The sequence below is a fragment of the Epargyreus clarus genome, unplaced genomic scaffold, assembly GCF_041222505.1.
Source record: "Epargyreus clarus isolate Ecla_fem2 unplaced genomic scaffold, WU_Ecla_fem_2.2 ptg000003l, whole genome shotgun sequence".
Classification (NCBI taxonomy): domain Eukaryota; kingdom Metazoa; phylum Arthropoda; class Insecta; order Lepidoptera; family Hesperiidae; genus Epargyreus; species Epargyreus clarus.
This window is the reverse complement of record NW_027332211.1, coordinates 2,532,315-2,550,601: the sequence shown is the minus strand read 5'-3', so window position 1 is coordinate 2,550,601 and position 18,287 is coordinate 2,532,315. Positions and strand designations below refer to the sequence as shown.

At 34.1% G+C, this 18,287-nt stretch overlaps 1 protein-coding gene and 1 long non-coding RNA gene across 2 annotated transcripts in view; one reads left to right on the top strand and one right to left on the bottom strand.

The window, feature by feature from the left end:
- Nucleotides 1-16,129, bottom strand: part of LOC140749972 (uncharacterized) — a 109,379-nt gene extending 93,250 nt beyond the window's left edge. The window contains exon 1 of the mRNA XM_073083254.1: nt 15,859-16,129. The gene's annotated coding sequence lies outside the window, so the exon portion shown is untranslated. The remainder of the gene's footprint in view (nt 1-15,858) is intronic.
- On the top strand, nt 12,028-15,179 carry LOC140749959 (uncharacterized). Its single transcript, XR_012103143.1, has 4 exons — nt 12,028-12,157; nt 12,369-12,497; nt 12,709-14,096; nt 15,022-15,179. It is a non-coding gene; the product is annotated as an uncharacterized LOC140749959 (long non-coding RNA).
- Nucleotides 16,130-18,287: the final 2,158 nt, after the last annotated feature.

The window sequence follows — 18,287 nt, the reverse complement described above, 5'->3', positions numbered from 1 at the left end:
AATAGGTGGAAATCACTTGGATTTGAAAAAATATATTTATTCGATATGTTGACTGGGAAACGTTTTAGAGTTCTTACTATAATTTCTAAAAATCGGTCAATGAAAATGTTTTATTGATATGATCAGTGTAACAAATAATCTCAAGAAATAAAATGAAATCAACAAATAAACGTGGATTTAAAACATATCTTCATAAATCACAAAGTATCAAATCAATCTAAGTCATGTAGAGATACCAATTTCAGATGGGATTAATAACCATGACGAAGAAGAGTAACTTACCAGAGCGATTCTGATACGGGCTTATCTGGCATCTTGTGTGCTTTGGCTAATGGATTTGTAATTTATACCTTACACTTATGCCTATCTGGTTGATAAATACGATTTTACTTTACCGATATCGCTGGATAGGAACAATATTGAAGTTATACTGTGTTAGGCGCGTCATGAGAGGGAAAAGTATTGTTGTAACGTATATGTAATTTTTGTAAAGAAAATTGTTACTCTGACGCACTTTCAGTACAATCACATTAATTCTCATCGATCATTTTTTACTTACATTAAGAGTTATTCTTTGCCTTTTTTGTTACATTAACTACAAAAGTGTGGTTTTTAGTTTTTTGAAACTGCAATTTATTTGACTACAATCTGGTTATTTGATAGATAATATTTTAGAATGCCTTCTTAATATTATCAATGTAGCGATTATTAACAAATGTTATATAGGAGTCATTAACACATTTTATTTTCATTTCCTAATGGCATCCCATATTATGAAACTTCTAGGAAACCCGTTTGGATTACAAAACAATAGTGGTTTCCTCAAGCTCGAACTTCCCACATTATCGGTATGAGCCGTGTGAGCAGTTTTATCTCCAGTCCATTGGCCATATCATACGATAGCCTGCGATACCTGTGGGAGTCTGTCAGTACCTTGTCTTTGTTACCTTAATCTCAAACGATCTCCATCAACAAAGCCTATAAGATAATTTGTGGTGACGTGTCAGCAATTATGTTATGTCCTTGTTTTGTTTTCCATATACAATATGTTTTGTTATATTATGATTGTTTTTGTGTTTGAGTCAATTATCACTTATTTTACAATAATAAGACCTACCTACCTTTAATAATAGTGAATTATTTGAAATCTTTGGCATCTTGAAATTTAACTACCCGTAAAATTAGTCTCTTCCTAAACAAAATGCAAATTTTAAGTCGGTTACGACTAAAAGCAATGTTATCTTCTCCGGTAAACTGTATACAAAACAGCCTCGTTATATAAAGTTTTATGCGAATATTTTTCGCAAAATGTTGAAGTTTCCGGGTAAAAGCGGCTGAATAAGTTCAAAGCCTAAGTCTACTCTAAGGAGAAGTTTACGTAGCTTTGAATAAATTATATTCGCTTCAGCTGAATTTTATAAAAACAGGTAAAGAATTTTCAATTTTGTTATATGAACGAGAAATGGATTACGCTGAAAAACTGAAGACTTTACACTAGGAAACTACTGAACGTTAGGTACTAACGGATAGCTAGATAGAGTAGATGGAAATTTTCAAATTGACGATGGATTCATTGTTGCTACGGCGACTAAAATTATTTTTGAACGGAAGAATACCAACGAAACGAACATTTTCGTTTTAGTTAAATTATCGTCTATCTTCATACCTTGAAATGTACTCGTATACATTATATTGTATATTTTAATAATAATAATTGTTACTGCTATTTAGGTGCTCGCGGTAAATGCTGTGGTAATTAAATTAAAAACTTATTGAGCGTATAAATCTTCCAGGAAATGGCGTATAAAATACCGCTATATAACGCTCAATGCTTCTGTAAGTTCTCCAATACAAATCCGATTGAAAACCCTATTCAATTCTGTTGCGCGAATTGCATTTATTATTCTAAAAAGCTGTTCGAATTTCCAGTATTGAATTGGAATCTCATAATTTGTACGTACAATTCTGTGAATTTATAGGTAATTCAAATTTTATTAATCTGGTATTTTTAAATATGTTTTTATGCTTAATAACTTAATAACAGTTTTATAAATCGGGTTTTTGTAGAGATCTTTTCGGCTTAATAACAGCAGCGTTTAGCGCTGCTGTGTTCCGATTTGAAGGGCGTTTTATATTATAAGATAGAAGCTTGTTAAAACAAGTTCTTTGCTAGTGGTTCCTATTTGTAAAAACATTAATGACTAAGCTGACGCAATCATTTACTTCATCAGTGATTCATAATCAGCAGATAACCGTGATTTAATTACAGCTGTCGTATATAATCGTCAGATGAATAATGAATCCATCGCATACGAGCATCAATAATGCAGTTTCAGTAGCAGATCACGCTACGTTGTGTAATTTATTATACATACATGTAATCAGTTACAGCGATGTGATGAAATTTGTAAATTCTTGAACGTTGATCGAGCTTTGAAGTTCAAGTGCGAGATACCACGGCTATATGAAAGAAAGGCACGAAAATAGACAGGTCTCGATAAGACAAAGGCCCTAAAATAAGCGATAAACGTATCCAAATTTCGACGAGTCCGCAATTTTTACGTTTTCATAAAGTCTTTTTTTCTCATTTTTGCCGACAATGCTTCCACTAAATTTGTTTTCGATCATAATTTTTATCGGTATTTTTTTCGAGCAATTGTTCGTATGTATGTATGTAGTTCTAATTCTTTGGCACACCCTGCAGGCTTCATGGCTTGACGGATTTCAATATATGAGGTGTTGTTGAATTCATCTAAATTGCCGGAGTAACCATAGGCTATATACCATATTTTAAGTATTCAGATTTTATTATAATAACTGCTACAAGGTGACCTGCAGGTTTCCTTCTTCCATAATATGAAAACATAGCTACCACTTAAATCAACAGCTCGTTATCTATCTGAATAAATGCATAAACGAACAGTAGAGCTATCGTCCAATGCATTACGTAAAAGACATCTAGCACAAATCTGATCCGCTTCAGACTATCGTAACGTCGATAACTTAATCTTGATTTAATCTTCATCAGTATTATATTGAAAAGAAAGATTATTATCATGCGTTTACATAATATTAAAGGTACAATATGTGGCGCGGTGTTGATTTGTAATAGCGCCATTCTCTCTCTTCCTGTGGATATTGCATACTAACTTAAGGAACAAATTCAGTGGATTGCTGCAAGGTCTTCCTGTAAAATCCAAGTACCAGTCAAGAGTGGTAACTATGGCAAAAGGCTCCTCCTAGGGGAGACCTATGACCGGCATATCTGACTTCTGTTTGATGAACCGTAATTAAAATCTTCAGAACTAAAATTTCACTGGTTCAATTTGTATATGTATCGTTTTAGTTGTGCTACGGTGCAGATTTGAATATTTAAATAAAATGGACATTACCGTGGCTCAAACTCTTTATATTTATGGTTGCTTAATGACTTTATTTCTAGAACTTAGCATATTTGTTTATAGCACTTTGCAATTACCTTCTGCATATCACCACGACATTATCGCGTGGGAAAGTGCCGAGTGATATTACCTGTTATATTGATCGTCGATACCGTTATCGCCACGTGAATATTGAAGGCGAGAGTGACAAGGTATATGATAAGACATGGAAACTTATGTTAGGCGTTCCAGGAAGTCTTATGAGACCCCGAGAAAGGTATTAGGCTGTTTGGGGTTGATTAGATTCCCACAGTGCAGTGATAACTAACAGGATGTCAAGCTAATTCACTATTTCATATTTTAAAAAGTAGTCACTAGGTAATAAGATCCCAAATATATTAGGATGATAATAATGATGATGAGGATGATGAAAAGACTCGCCTTTATCATTAAAGCAAGTGATATTAAATTTATAACCCGCACACAACTTCAAAAAACTAGAGATACGTGCCTGGGAATTGACACATTCTTCGCACATCCAGATTAAGAGGCCGAATTTCACTAAGTACCACACACACACACACTAGTAATGCTTCACACCAAACCAGAACAGTGGTATAATGCAAAAATAATAGCTGTAGAGCCTGCGCAGTGAATCATAATTTGACGATGACGATTTAATGACATGGCGCAGCATTCACCTTTATGGTCTGACACTTTGTTCTGCGTTCGAATCCTGACTATAGTCCGATTCATAATTAGGTGTCCAAAATGTAAACAAAGGTGTTGACCTATCAAGAAAATATGTGTCAAATGGCAGTTTCTTATTTTTGACAATATTAAATTAAGACATGGATAATAAAATAATAATCTAAATAAATTAAAATCAATTCACATTTTCCAATATTTATATAAACTCAATTTCATTTCATACAGTAATAATAATAAAAAACAAGATTTATGAGAAAAAAAATAAATTGTGATAATGGTCACACAATCGGCATCCAAAACATTTTTTGTGCCGCCATTTTTAAGTTTCGTAGTTGATATTATTCATTTTCGTGATCGTGATCGAACTCGAATTTTTTCTAGTTTTCATAGCGCGTTTTTTTAAATTGTGTGCAGTTATTAAGTTTTTGTTTTATGTTGAATTTTGTGAAAGTTTTCGTTTCTTGTTAATTTGTTAAGGTTTGCAATACCTGTCATCGAATTTTGATAATGACATTTCTTTGTTTACATTTTGGACACCTAATTATGAATCAGACTATACATGGAAATGTTAATTTGATTTCTATTCTTGGTCCAGACATGTGATATGTCCAATGTCCATATCGAAATGTCCATGTCTTTGTGTGTGTGATTATTATGTCACAGGGAATCCTAGTTTATTCATGATTCGTTATCAATACTACTTCATCTCCAGCTTCTAAATTAATTAAATCTCATTGCCTGTTTTGCCTATTTGTCGAAAATGCTTCAGAATTTCAAATAAGCAAAATATTTTCACCGAGGAAGATACCACGCGATTCCTTTGAACGAAAACATCTTTAATTAAAACGCCCCCAATCTCCCGATCTATTAGGGACTTAAAGAACCTTAATGACGTCCTGACTTCCAACACAGGACACAGTGGAAAAACTAGAGACAAAAAAACAGTTTTGGATAGAGATACCGTAAGATGTGGCGATCTAGACGATTTTACGCATTTAGTTAGATCACGAATCTATCTGCAGTATCTATCTATCTATTTAGTACGATTTGAAGAAACTTTCGTCGATGCGACATGTCATATATAAAATATAAACTTCTTATAAAGACAACAAATCTTCGAAGGTATGTACTGTAGGTATGGGGGCCTACGTTGAGTGGGCGTTACATTTTTTTTTTTACCTTTTACACAGTTATTTTTGTTAAAACAATCCAGTTATAACAAACTTGAATAAAGGATAAACACGGTTGTCCAGTATTTCCGGGTATTAAACTGTATGACTTCTAAGCAAAATTTACACATCCTCTGAGTCTAGATTTAGGGAGAATACTAAGAACATGGAATTAGACTGACCTATCTTTATCGCTTCATCTTCCTTGTCAGACCGTTACTCATACAACGAGTCGGAATCCACTCCAATTTGGCCAGCAACAGATGTAATGACGAAATCATCATTTGCGTGCGCTTCCTTTGTCCCCGGGGTTTCAACATTTTCCAAAATTGCGTCCAATTTTGTAACTCCATGATAACGAGCCATTGTATCGTTACGTGAACAATACTAGGTAGTGTTGTTGGATACTAACTGTCTGTATGTTTTGCCATTTGCTCAATTTGGACACGTTTGAGTTTTTAGTGCTCTGAAGCGGTAAAAACTAATGCATACACAATGAAAGTGTCTGCCATTATTTAAGTTGATGCGCATAATATTTTCAATTAACTGAAGACACTTCTACTGAAACTGTATCGGTAACGAAACCGGTATTTTGTCAGAACTTTTGTCAGACTAGCAGTTTTACTATATCTGACTAACTACTGTGCATCGACTACAAGCCGACGCACATAATTATAATGAACTCAAGATATTCTTGACATTACAAAGGAACATCAACATCATCATCATCAACCCATTACTGTCCCACTGCTGGGCACGGGCTCAGAATGAGAAGGATTAGGCCATAGTCCACCGCGCTGGACAAGTGCGTATTTACAGACTTCACATACTTTTGAGATTTTTTTTAAATATAAATCTCTCAGGTATGCAGGTTTCCTCATGATGTTTTCCTTCACCGTTTAAGCAAGTGATAATTAATTTCTAATACGCACATAATTTTTGAAAATCAGAGATGCGTGCCTGGGATTTGAACCTCGGAACCCTCGATCGAGAGGCCGAGTTTCTTAACCACTAGGCTATCACTGCTGTTAGGTACATGTACGCCAAATACCTGTATAGACACATAGAAAGATAATAAAGCTGTCGATACATGTAATATTCGAAAACATAAACCCTAATATTGATATAATATAAACAATATTTTATGGATAACAAAGTTCTTTGCATACATAATGGTACATGTCTCTCGAATCATGGTCATTAGTCGGAACTATAGGTACAACAACGCAAGTCATTCGCATCGAATACTGCGTCATCCTAAATAAATTACACCGTGAACAGATTAAAAGCAGCTACTGTTTCATAGTTAGCATAATAGGTACCGAAGTACTTATCTACACTAATGTTATAAAGAGGAAAACTTTGTTGTTTGTTTGGTTGTAATGAATAGGCTCAAAACTACTGGACCGATTTTAAAAATTCTTTCACCATTCGAAAGCTACATTATCTACGAGTAACATAAGCTATATTTTATTTGAAATATATTTGATAAAGATTTTGAGGCGGTACAATTTTTGCCGGGTCAGCTAGTGTAGTATAAAAAGCTTGTTATAAAGAAACATTAATGAAATATAACTGACAACGGTAATATACTCCGCGGTGGTCTTCACATTCCCAGTGTTATGAGTTGTCATATTTTATATTGCGTTATGGGAATTTTCATGGGAATTTTAATAAATTGTAACGAGCATGCAACCCCTGGGGCAAATGTTACTGACATAATCAGATGACAGTAGTGCATAACACAAATAGATCATACCAGTAAAGTAAACCAGAGGTACCACCGCCACGTTGACTCCTAGAATGAAGCAACTTTGCGTTTCGGTGGAAGAGTGTGGATGCCAGTTACTTACATACTTATTTACGACTTCACGAAGACTCCCCTGTTCTTTATAGTTACAAATACTCATCGTCGACTAGGACCCCTTATCATTTGGCAACTGCATGCTTCCTAACTACTTCAATCTTATAAAAAACGACGTACACCTAGTACAAAATACAGCAGTACTTACAGATCTATATCTTAAAATAAGTCTTTTTGTAATTTTATTTATGTATGAACACAGTATGCGTAGCAATCGTAGATTTGCGTATCTACACAAAACATATTTAAAATCCTTTAAAGAAACAAGACTATTACCTAATCCCTATTTCTAAAAACACCAGGAAACAGGTCACAGGTCACAGGTCAGCTCATAGAAAACAGTTCAAAAGACCGAAATTGAATGCATGCGAATAAAATGACCCTGACCGCAGTGACCGCGTTGGCTGATGCGGTCCCGGAAACTGGGTCACATGCTGTCCAATGACAGCTTATGTGCAGTCGTGTTTGAGCTGGGCTTTATTTACTTTGAGCTTGAAATATAGAACACGTGCCTTTTAAAGGGGAATCGTTATAAACCTATTCAATAATAGGGTGAAATCGGGTCTCCCTTTAAATCAGGTTTAACCTAGTACATGCCGCTGGGCATGTGAGGATGTGTATCCTTAAAAACAAAAGAGCGTATATATTCATACATCTACAAATTAAAATGGCCGCATATTACATACTCTGTAAAAAAAACAAGTTTCTATCTATTAGATATAGCGCCCTGTAACAGATGGATAGACAGCGGAGTAATAGTAAAGCTTCCGTTTTTACCCTTTGGGTACGGAACCCTAAAAAGAAGAATTTCTATATTTAAAAGCCACTTTCGCGATTTAAAAATGTAGCACAACGTATTTAAAAAAAAACCTGTTCGTCTGTTTTTACAGACCAAAATTCGAAGCTACTAAAGTAATTTTGCCTTCAGATTCAGATTTCGGATACAGGAACTCCACCCGGAGTAACAGAAAGTACTTTTCCCCGGAAAGTATCTTATAGATCTTGTTAAATAATTACAATATACTAATTCCATGACTTAAGACTGCAAAACGACCCACAATTAAATATTAAAACCGCTGAAGATCCACTAAACAGATGTTATACAACCTGCTTAGCAATTACAATCAATTACTGGCAGTAAAAAGCTAGTGCTTAGCGCGCATATTATAGTCTAGGATTACAGGTAGATAGCGTAGTAATATCGAAGTGAGCTTAAGTGTATCTCGCCTGGACGGGAGCAATCACGGCGGGATCAAGGACCGTTAATGCCCCGTACAGGTTTAGCTGGTAAAATAGGGTTGCTAGGTGCACAATCTTAGATAGTTACATAGGTAATTGTTTTACTTTTTTCATCGGTCAGAGGCGACACCCCGTATAGTTAGATTTATTTGGTATCGTCACCGCTAATACTTTTACACCGTATCTTTTACACGTCACCGCTATTTCTTTTACACCGTATCTTTTACACTGTTTTATTGCAATAGTTATGGCCAGTCAATGTAGACGTTAACGGGGGCCACAACAGATTAGCTACTTTATGCATCGGCGACTTTAGTAAAAGAACCCATAAAACGGATAGTATTAATAATGCAATTTAGATATAGCTATCGAGATCATCTATTCGCCAAGATGTGGTTGCATCTATGCAATCTCTAAAACGCGAATCGAAACTCGGTAAGTATCGTATAACTACTTACCGAGTTTCACACATATCGTAATTTAAGACTACAAGTAAGTTCTATCTATCGTATATCCCATCTGTCAGCTAGGTCTTTCTTCAAATTAGAAATATTGAATAGTATCAATGATGAACTGTTATGTAAAACCAGGAGAAAGACAAAGCTGTAAGCAATTTTTGCTGGCGCATCGTAAACCAACTTCAAAACAAGGTGGTGTACCTACATTCAACAACTTCTTTTGACGCGTCATATATTTATATAGCTAAGAAACGATACATTTTAGCGTTAGATTTACAATCGAATTAGTAGGTTATAATTTTTCTTAAAGAAATTAACATCCTTGATAGCCCTGACTTTGCGTAAGATAGACCAGATGCAGTGTTCTGTCAGCCTGTATGTATAAGGTCCTTGTTCTATAGAAAACTAGTACCGAAAACTAAAGGAGTATAAAAATTCATGTTGGGCCAAACACAATTAAGGACTCTCTAGTACTATAAGTATAAAAATATATTCACCTTCAATAATGTTTTTATTAGTTGCAAAGATATGTTTATATTACGTCATTATATTTCTTTCTAATGAAAGAATTCCTGTAGTTCAAAATTCCAATCTACAATATTATTGTAGATTGGAATTTTGAATAATTCATGGATTCATATTACATGTTATGATATTTTAAGGTACTTATTTAACAAAAATACATTTAAAGTATAAGTGCCTTTTTCAGAAGCACTATCTGATAGTGGTGATAGTGAGCTGACACTGAAAGGGTTCTACAGGATTCAATTTTTGTGTAAATGCACAAATAAATAATGAATTTCATTTTAAATTTAACGAATTTTTATTATAAGCCATAACTAATCTATGCTATAAGCAAACATTTCAAATGATGAAAATTATAGAATATACAAATAAATTAAACTTATATTATGTAAACCATATAAGGCTAATTTTATATAGCTTTGCATAGCCTTGTTTGATTTATAGCTTGGTATTTTCAGTCAGACAAGTCAATTAAACATGTTCTATTTATCGTCACTTGAGGAGTCATTTAAGTGTTATTAAAGAGATCTAAAAAGCAATTTTAAAACAATTTTGCCTTCATAATGACAGTAAAATTGTTACCTGTAGTGGACATACAAATATACATCATAATTATTATTCAATGCATGTTCTGTATATAGCAAAAGTAAACCATTTACCGACTGCAAAGGAAACCTTACAATTTGTTTTTGCCTTTTTTTTTAACTATAGGAGTAGGTGACCATGTAGTTCAACTGATGGTAAGGGGCTTCTGCTGTCCATGGACATCCACAACCCCAGACAGGATTAGATATTCCTACCTGAGGTTGGCCACAGATGCGCTACTTCTCCTGAGGACTAAGCTGGATCGCCTCAGAAAAGTATGTCTTTCTTACTGCACCCTTCAAACCAGAATACAGCAACATTTAACACTAATTTTATGATGCCTAATTATATATTATAATTATATACTATAATGCCTAATGCAGAGGGTAATGTTTATGGAGTATATGTATTTATGTATTTGTCATTATACAGCCCAAATAGCTTGATAGATTTTAACATAAATGTTAAAAATTGGATAAGACTAAACTGTGGGAGTGACATAGACTACATTAATTAATGCTTTAGTTTATTATTATGAAGCAGTTAAGTTTTTTAGGTTTAAATTTGTTACTACATAATTACATCCTCTTTACCTCTAGAGGATGTTTGTATGTATGGGATAGTTTGATATTTGGAAAAGCATAAATATTGTGTTGAATTTTTAATTATTGTCTATATCAGTAAGTCCTTTCACTTAGGAGGCACCACCGCTACACTTGTTTATATCTTAGTTAAGTATTTCACTGTTTTCATTTAAGGAGTAGGAGCAGAAGTTGTTTAGACTTATACCTCCGCCACGATGCGAAGAGAATTCATGTAAACAAACCGATATTAGGGTCATCAAAATTTTGGTACTGTAAAAATTACTATTATCCTTGTTTTCATTTTTAATTCAGCAAAAAACTTCACAATTAAATTGTATCCATTATTTCTATACCTTATTACATGCAAAGTACTCTCACAACTTTCATATTGTTGCGTGTAGACAAAGATGAATAAAATATCCTTATCAGTAAGTAAGTGAAAACCCTGTAAATAAGCGTATGCCAGGTAATAAGAACTTTTGGTTACGATTTTGAAAAATCGAAACAGTCCATCAAAAAAAAAGAGTACGTAAATTTCTTTACAACCCCACTTTTACTGCTTCATTTTAAATTAGCTGCATAATAATTGCTTTATAATCCGACTATTTAAAAAACACAATTGCGTTTCGTTTTATTTAAAGTAGCAAATAATATTTTTTGAAGTGTAAGCTGACATTTTAATTTATCCACTATTTTCGTAGTATATGATTAAATTATTATTTGAAAATAATTTTATTTATACTAATGTATAATATTTTAAATATAACTTTATAATAATAGTTCATTGTTACAAATACAAAAAAAAACATTTTGTTTACATTGACTGCTTAGCTATAACGAAACGCACTCTCCGAATTTGGTCGTGTTACAATGATGTTTACAACATGGCTGCTTACGATTACGAGTATTTACGAGTATTGTGCGTGTTAATATCTCTGTTATCCATTGTTATTTGTTTGTTAAATATTCCTGTTATAGTGTTGTTCTGTTATTTTGTTGAGTTTTTTTTTGTTTCGTTTTGTTTATTTTGTTGTTCTTGTTATAATGAGTGATTCCCAACCGGGTCCGAGTGGCCTGCAGAAGTTTTCTTCTCCAAAGAAGAAACGAGCGAGGTGTACACTCAGTTCCTCGGAGAAAACAGTTATATGTAACATTTATAAAACTATCGAAGAAATGTGGCCAAAAGATAGTTTTATATACAGTAAAGAAGTCGCAAAAAAAACTGCAGAAACTGCCGGCGTACATTTGAGTACTGTGTACCGAATAATAAAAGAATATCGAACTCATAAACGAGTTTCGTCACCGACTCCAGCTCCTAAAAAGGGGACAATAATGGACAAATTGGACGATATGACCTTGAGTGGAATTCGTAGGAAGGTGCACATGTTATTCTTTGATAACGATCCACCAACAATTGAAAAAGTTTTAAATTTAGTGAACGAGGACGACAGCTTACCAAGCTTTAAAAGAACTACCTTTCAAAAAGTTTTAAATAAACTAAAGATTAAATATTTGAGACGAAGTGTTCTCATTGAAAAGGAAGAAATTGTGCGATGGCGCTTCTATTATCTTCAAAAAATGTTAAGGATGAGAGAACAAAGACGCAAAATTTATTATTTGGATGAGACTTGGGTTAACGAAGGTACATAAACAATTTTAACTTATTTTTTATATAGAATCAATCATTTCTGTATACTTATTGATCTTTATTTAAACAGTAACCATATAAATTATTATTAATAAGTAGAATTTAAATGTCATAATCAATATTTTATCACATCTTTGGCACACACTGTGTATAAAATTATTTATATTAAAATAATTTAAAGCAATAATATATTATTTGGTTTCAGGACATACAAAAAGTAAAATATGGCAAGACCTTTCCATTGAGTCTGCTCGACAAGCCTATCAGGAGGGACTCTCAACTGGCTTGAAAGCTCCATCGGGAAAAGGGAAGCGCTTGATAGTTGTACACATTGGTATGTTATCATCCTAATATTGTTAGCTTAAGATCACATAATTTTAGATGTGTGTTATCATGGAATTGAAAAAAGTTTTGTAAAAAAATAAACTCATGCATAGCTAATCAGGTTAACGTAAAAGTATAGTTTCTATGCCATATAGTCAATATATGATCACTAGACTGCTACATGTACTTTTCACATTTTAATATTTATCATTTTTTTATAGGTAACGAGGATGGATTTGTGGAAAACGCAGACTTAATTTTCGAAAGTAAAAAAGGTGAAGGCGACTATCATAGAGAGATGAACTCGAAGGTGTTTGAAGAGTGGTTCTCTAGAACTCTAGAAAAATTAGAACCAAACTCCATAATTGTAATGGACAATGCCCCATATCATTCTCGACGCTTGGAACGAGTTCCTTCTATGAATTGGTTAAAAAAGACATACAAAGTTGGCTAACAGAAAAAGGTATCTCGTTCCAAGCAGAGATGATAAAAGCACAGCTTATCGACTTGGTAACACCTGAACGGGAAAAATACTCAGCATTTGTATGCGATACAATGGCGAAGCAGCACAACATTGAGGTATTAAGATTACCACCGTACCATTGCGAATTAAATCCTATCGAGTTGATATGGGGCCAAGTAAAAGGCCATGTCGCAGAAAAAAACAAAACATTTAAAATAATTGATTTAAAAAAAATATTAAGTGAAGCAATTAAATCTATAACTTCTGCGGCATGGCAACAATGTGTCAATCATGTAATTAAAGAGGAAAAGAAAATGGCAGAACTTGACGGCATTTCAGATAATGTAATTGACAATTTTATTATTCGAGTGACAGACAGTTCAACAAGTCCATCAAGTTCTGCCAGTGATGAAGAAGATTAATAATTTATTTATGATGGTATTCTTTCCCGTTTGATGTAATTCCCGTTTGACGTAAATTTGATGAATAATAACAACATGTCTGTAATTTTGAACAAGACTCTTACAAACTATAATAATTACAATCTGGAGTTTACTAATATCTGCATTCTTTTTATATATAAAAGTACTAACTGGACTAACCTTCGAAATTTCTTCAGGAGTCTTATTCAAAATCTATAATGGGCGGCCAAAAAACCTTAAGGATTTGTATTTTTACATGATGTATTACATACTTGTAATTTGTGCTATTTAATTTAATCATTTTAACCCGTTCATACATGTAATAATAGCTAAATAAATATGTACAAAACTCCAAGTTTTTATTTTTATTTTTAGTTACTACTAAACCAATTTCAATTTTATTTTCCAATCTACTCTGGGAATAGAGTATTTACTAACTTACAGTCTATTTATTCTCTTAGAGTCCAAATACGAGACGTGTACATATTGCCATGGAGGATATTAAACTACCATTACTCTAAATTACATTATTTTATTCATTCTGATTAAAATAGAATATCACACAGCATAATATCTAAGAAAATTGTATAAATTCACTTAATACGCATTTAAATGCTGATTTAAAATATATCTTGCGAGATTATTCTCGAAATCTAATTAAACTCAAGGTCAAATATTTATTCACAATATTTAATTCAAACCAGACATTAGGTATAGTGTATATGTTATAGTCAAAGTCCGATACACAGTCTCTTCGCGGAAGGACTGGTTTATCCTAGGTTTGGCCAAAGCCATCAGGCAATCCCCGAAATACATTTCAATTTCGCCCTTTGCCTGAAGTATTTTTAGTCAAACCCAGGAGCTCCTAACTTTTCAGTCAAACGTCGAAAGTAAATTATTCTGTTTCGGTTTTGGCCTAGTCAATCCTAGAAGCGACTGCAAAACTCGGTCAAACGTTGATCTGAACATGTTTAAACAGGTTCATAATGTCTCTCGCGGTGTTCCGACCGATTGTTTTGTCATTTCATGTTCGTTCATTGAGTGTGCGGGCGTGTAATTGTGTAAAATTGAAGATGAGTGAGGTTAGGTTAGGTTAGGTTAGGTTAGGTTAGGTTAGGTATTTTTTAATTATTAAAACAATAAACATCAAAATTTTAAAAATGTTATTTTTTTATACCTAATCTTACAAACTAACCTCCGTATATTCCAAAGCATTTATTTATTTATTTTACACTTTATTGCACATCGTACAAAAGGTGGGCCTAATGCCACACGGCATTCTCTCAAAGCATCTCAAATATAAAAAAGTGAAAATCACGTAAGCTGACCAATCAGGTGTCAGAACTGGCAGAGTTAAGCGGTTCTTAAGACTTGAAAGCTGCTTAAATGATAAAATGCTTCCAAATATACGAAGATAAGACACTTCATACCTATATCGGAGTTTGACTCGTCAAACCCCGGTTTAATAAAATTGTGTTTTGACGTTTGCCTGACCAAATTAGTCTCTCCCAGGTTTGACGAAAATTGTTTAGTCAAAGGCCGAAAATTTACATTTGTTTGGGCTTTGACTAAGTCATTCAGGCTGACCTGAGGATTGACCAGTCCAACCTAGGAGCGCCGGAGCTTCGGAGTTTGCCTATAACATATAGAATAGGATAGAAAATAACGGAAATTTTCTTTTATTTTACATAATATTATACATTAATAAATTGTGCTAATGAAAAAAGGTTATTGTTATATGCCCGTTATCGGTTGCTAAGCGACGATTGTTGGTAAACATTCTTCTTCCAATTTGGCTGGAGTATAGTTCTCATGGGCAGAAATGTAAAGTTTAAATGGGCAGAAATGTATCTGTGGTTCACCTCAGGTAGGATTTTACTCTTATGTAGAACAGATTAGTATCCATATGAAGGGTTTAGACCGCTATGTGCTATGCTGGTCAATTGTGGTATGTTTCCCTTACCATACCTTGTAAACCAGAACACAGCAGCCTTTAAAACTACTATTATTAGGCAGAAATAGGTGTGGCAATGGTGCCGCTGAAGTCAAACTGCAAAAAGTTCTACCACCTTCAATAAAAGATCATGATATTCAATATACACATTATACTGATTTATCAGAGGTCTGTGTCTAGGATTAAAACATTACATATTGAGGCCAAATTTAAAAGTACTAGGATATCACTGCTTCACAACTTAGGATTCCTATTTGTCAACAATCTCCCATGGTCCCATATCCCATGGTTGGGTACAGAGCAATGTAACACATATTTTTAATTCTTAGAAGTTTTATACTGTACTGTTCAGATTTTGTTAATTCTAATCTATGAAAAAAGTAAATACCGACAATCTATCATTTATTTCATAGAATCTAATTTTATTTATGTATCAATATTTTTTTCAATGTTAAATTTTAATAATGGTCTTACAAAAAATAAATTTTTTTAGATAATAAAATATAAAACAGATTTAAAAAAATTGACTCACCTATTTTCCTTCCGAAATAAGCTAACTGTCCAATTTATTTACAACAGGATTCGATAAAAAAACATACGCTCCTAATAAGGCTTCAGAGGTTTTCCTTATTTGTCACTAAAATACCTCAAAATTGTTTTGTCACACCACACCACTATTGTTCACAACAAATGCACTAAGTTATCATTCATTTCGTAATTAAGGCTTTGAAACTTGAAACACAGCAACCGGATATCAACAAACTCCCGTTGTTTCCATTTTCGTTTGATTTTTGAGTTTGACGACTCGCTACATTGTCGCGTTTTGACAGCACTTGACATTGGCAGTGACAACGTAATGTCGATAACTTTTTCGTTTTGAAGTCATATTAAAAGTAGGAAAATCAATAATTAATTAATTTATTTTAGAGTAAATACATCATAAAATTGGTAGTGAAGCGAATATTATATTACAAATTTAAGTTATTATTTCCATTAAAGGTTTTTTTGTCTTCCACAATGAAATTGTTTGAGTAACTATTAAGAGATGGCGTTAGTAGCCACATAAAAGTTAGCTTGTTTACATAATGAACACGTAAATGTATGTATGTAATTTTTTTTTTTTTTATAATAATACTATTTCATATGTAATTAATTTTCATTTGGACGCTAAAGCCAAGTTGGCGTCAAAAAAGCTGGGCGTCTTAAACAGAGCGAAACGGTACTTCACTGCCGAGAAACTCCTTCTGTTGTATAAGGCACAAGTGAGACCCCACATGGAGTACTGCTCCCATCTCTGGGCAGGGGCGCCCCAATACCAACTTAACCCACTTGACTTCGTGTAGAAACGCGCGATCCGAATCGTCAACAACCCCAGGACCTCCTATCGGTTAGAACCTTTAAGCTTGCGGGGGGACCTGGGTTTTCCTGCGTCTTCTACCGGCTTTACAATGGTGAGTGTTCTGAGGAACTATTTGACCTGGTGCCTGCGTCACCATTCCTCCATCGCACCACTCGCCGAAGGATGAAGTTCCATCCACACCAACTGGACTCGTGGCGGTCCTCCACGGTTCGGTTTGCACGGACGTTCTTGCCACGGACGTGCAAGATGTGGAATGAACCTCCTTCTGAGGATTCCCGGAGCGCTATGACATGGGGCTCTTCAAAAAAGGTATAAAAAGAGCTCTCCTCCAAAGCCGGCGATGCACTGGCGACTCCTCTGGTGTTGCAACTGTCCATAGGCGACGGTGACTACTTTCCATCAGGTAGCCCGTCTGCCTCTTCGTTTAGGTATAATTATAAAAAAAAAAGTTTTTCTTCAGTTTACTTTGAAAGAAAGAAATATATTGCTTAAAACCGATCCAATGTTTTTTATCCCAATTTTGTTCTTGGCACCGCTATAAATTTCATACTGCCTGTGTGAGATTATTCTCCTTGTATCTGTATCTCCTTGTATCTATCCTTTTATAGAAATGTAGATTTAGTATTCTTTCATTGGTTATCAGACAATATAGTACGGTTTGTCGAGTAAAAATAGGTATAGTTAATTAACACCTGCATAACTTAGATAATAATCCGAAAATGAAAGAAAATGTCCTGACGTGGGAAACAGTCAAGTCCAGCATTAGGATATATAGCATAAGGATTCATTCGCTCGACTCGGCTTCGTCCTAAGGAATGCGAAAGACCTCCGTTCCAACAGAGTTATAAAAATTCTTTATTATGCACTTGTACGTAGCAAAATAGAAACAAGCGCTAGTGTCTGGAACCCACAACAAGCCAAATACATTCTCCTTTTGGAAAAAGTGCAAAAAACGTTCCTTAGATTTCTCTACAAAAGAGAATACGGTTACTACCCGTATCTGTACCCAACTAAATTCCTCTTGGGTCACTTAGGGTTTAATTCTTTAGAGGTCCGTAGAAACCTCAACCAAATTGAAATTATGTGCAAGATTTTACATATTGCTGTTGAGGCGCAGGAACTTCACAATCAGCTTTGCCGAATATTTGTCCCAGACAATTATCAACGAAGCCGAAAGCACAAGTTATTTGTGGTTCCGCCTTCCCGCACTGTGTCGCGCGCTAAATCACCTGTTTCGCGCACACTTGCGACATTGAACGCGCTCATGGATCATTATCTGAACTGTGATGTGCTTGCTGATGACTGGAAGCTGATCATGTCTATATGCTTGGAGTTCTGTGAGTTGTCTGTATGTTAGATCTGTCTAGTTAGTGTAAGTGGCCTCGGCCGTTCTAATTAGATCAATAAAATAAATAAATAAATAACTAAATAAATAGCAATATAGTTACATATTTGCAACCAGACCATATCGCTATTTGTTATTGCTCTTCTACCAACCCGTAACAACTACGTCAATTATATTTTATTTCTATGACTACATTGATCGTTTAGTATCCATTTATATTGTTAACCTTAAACAAAATATAGACATTAGACATAGC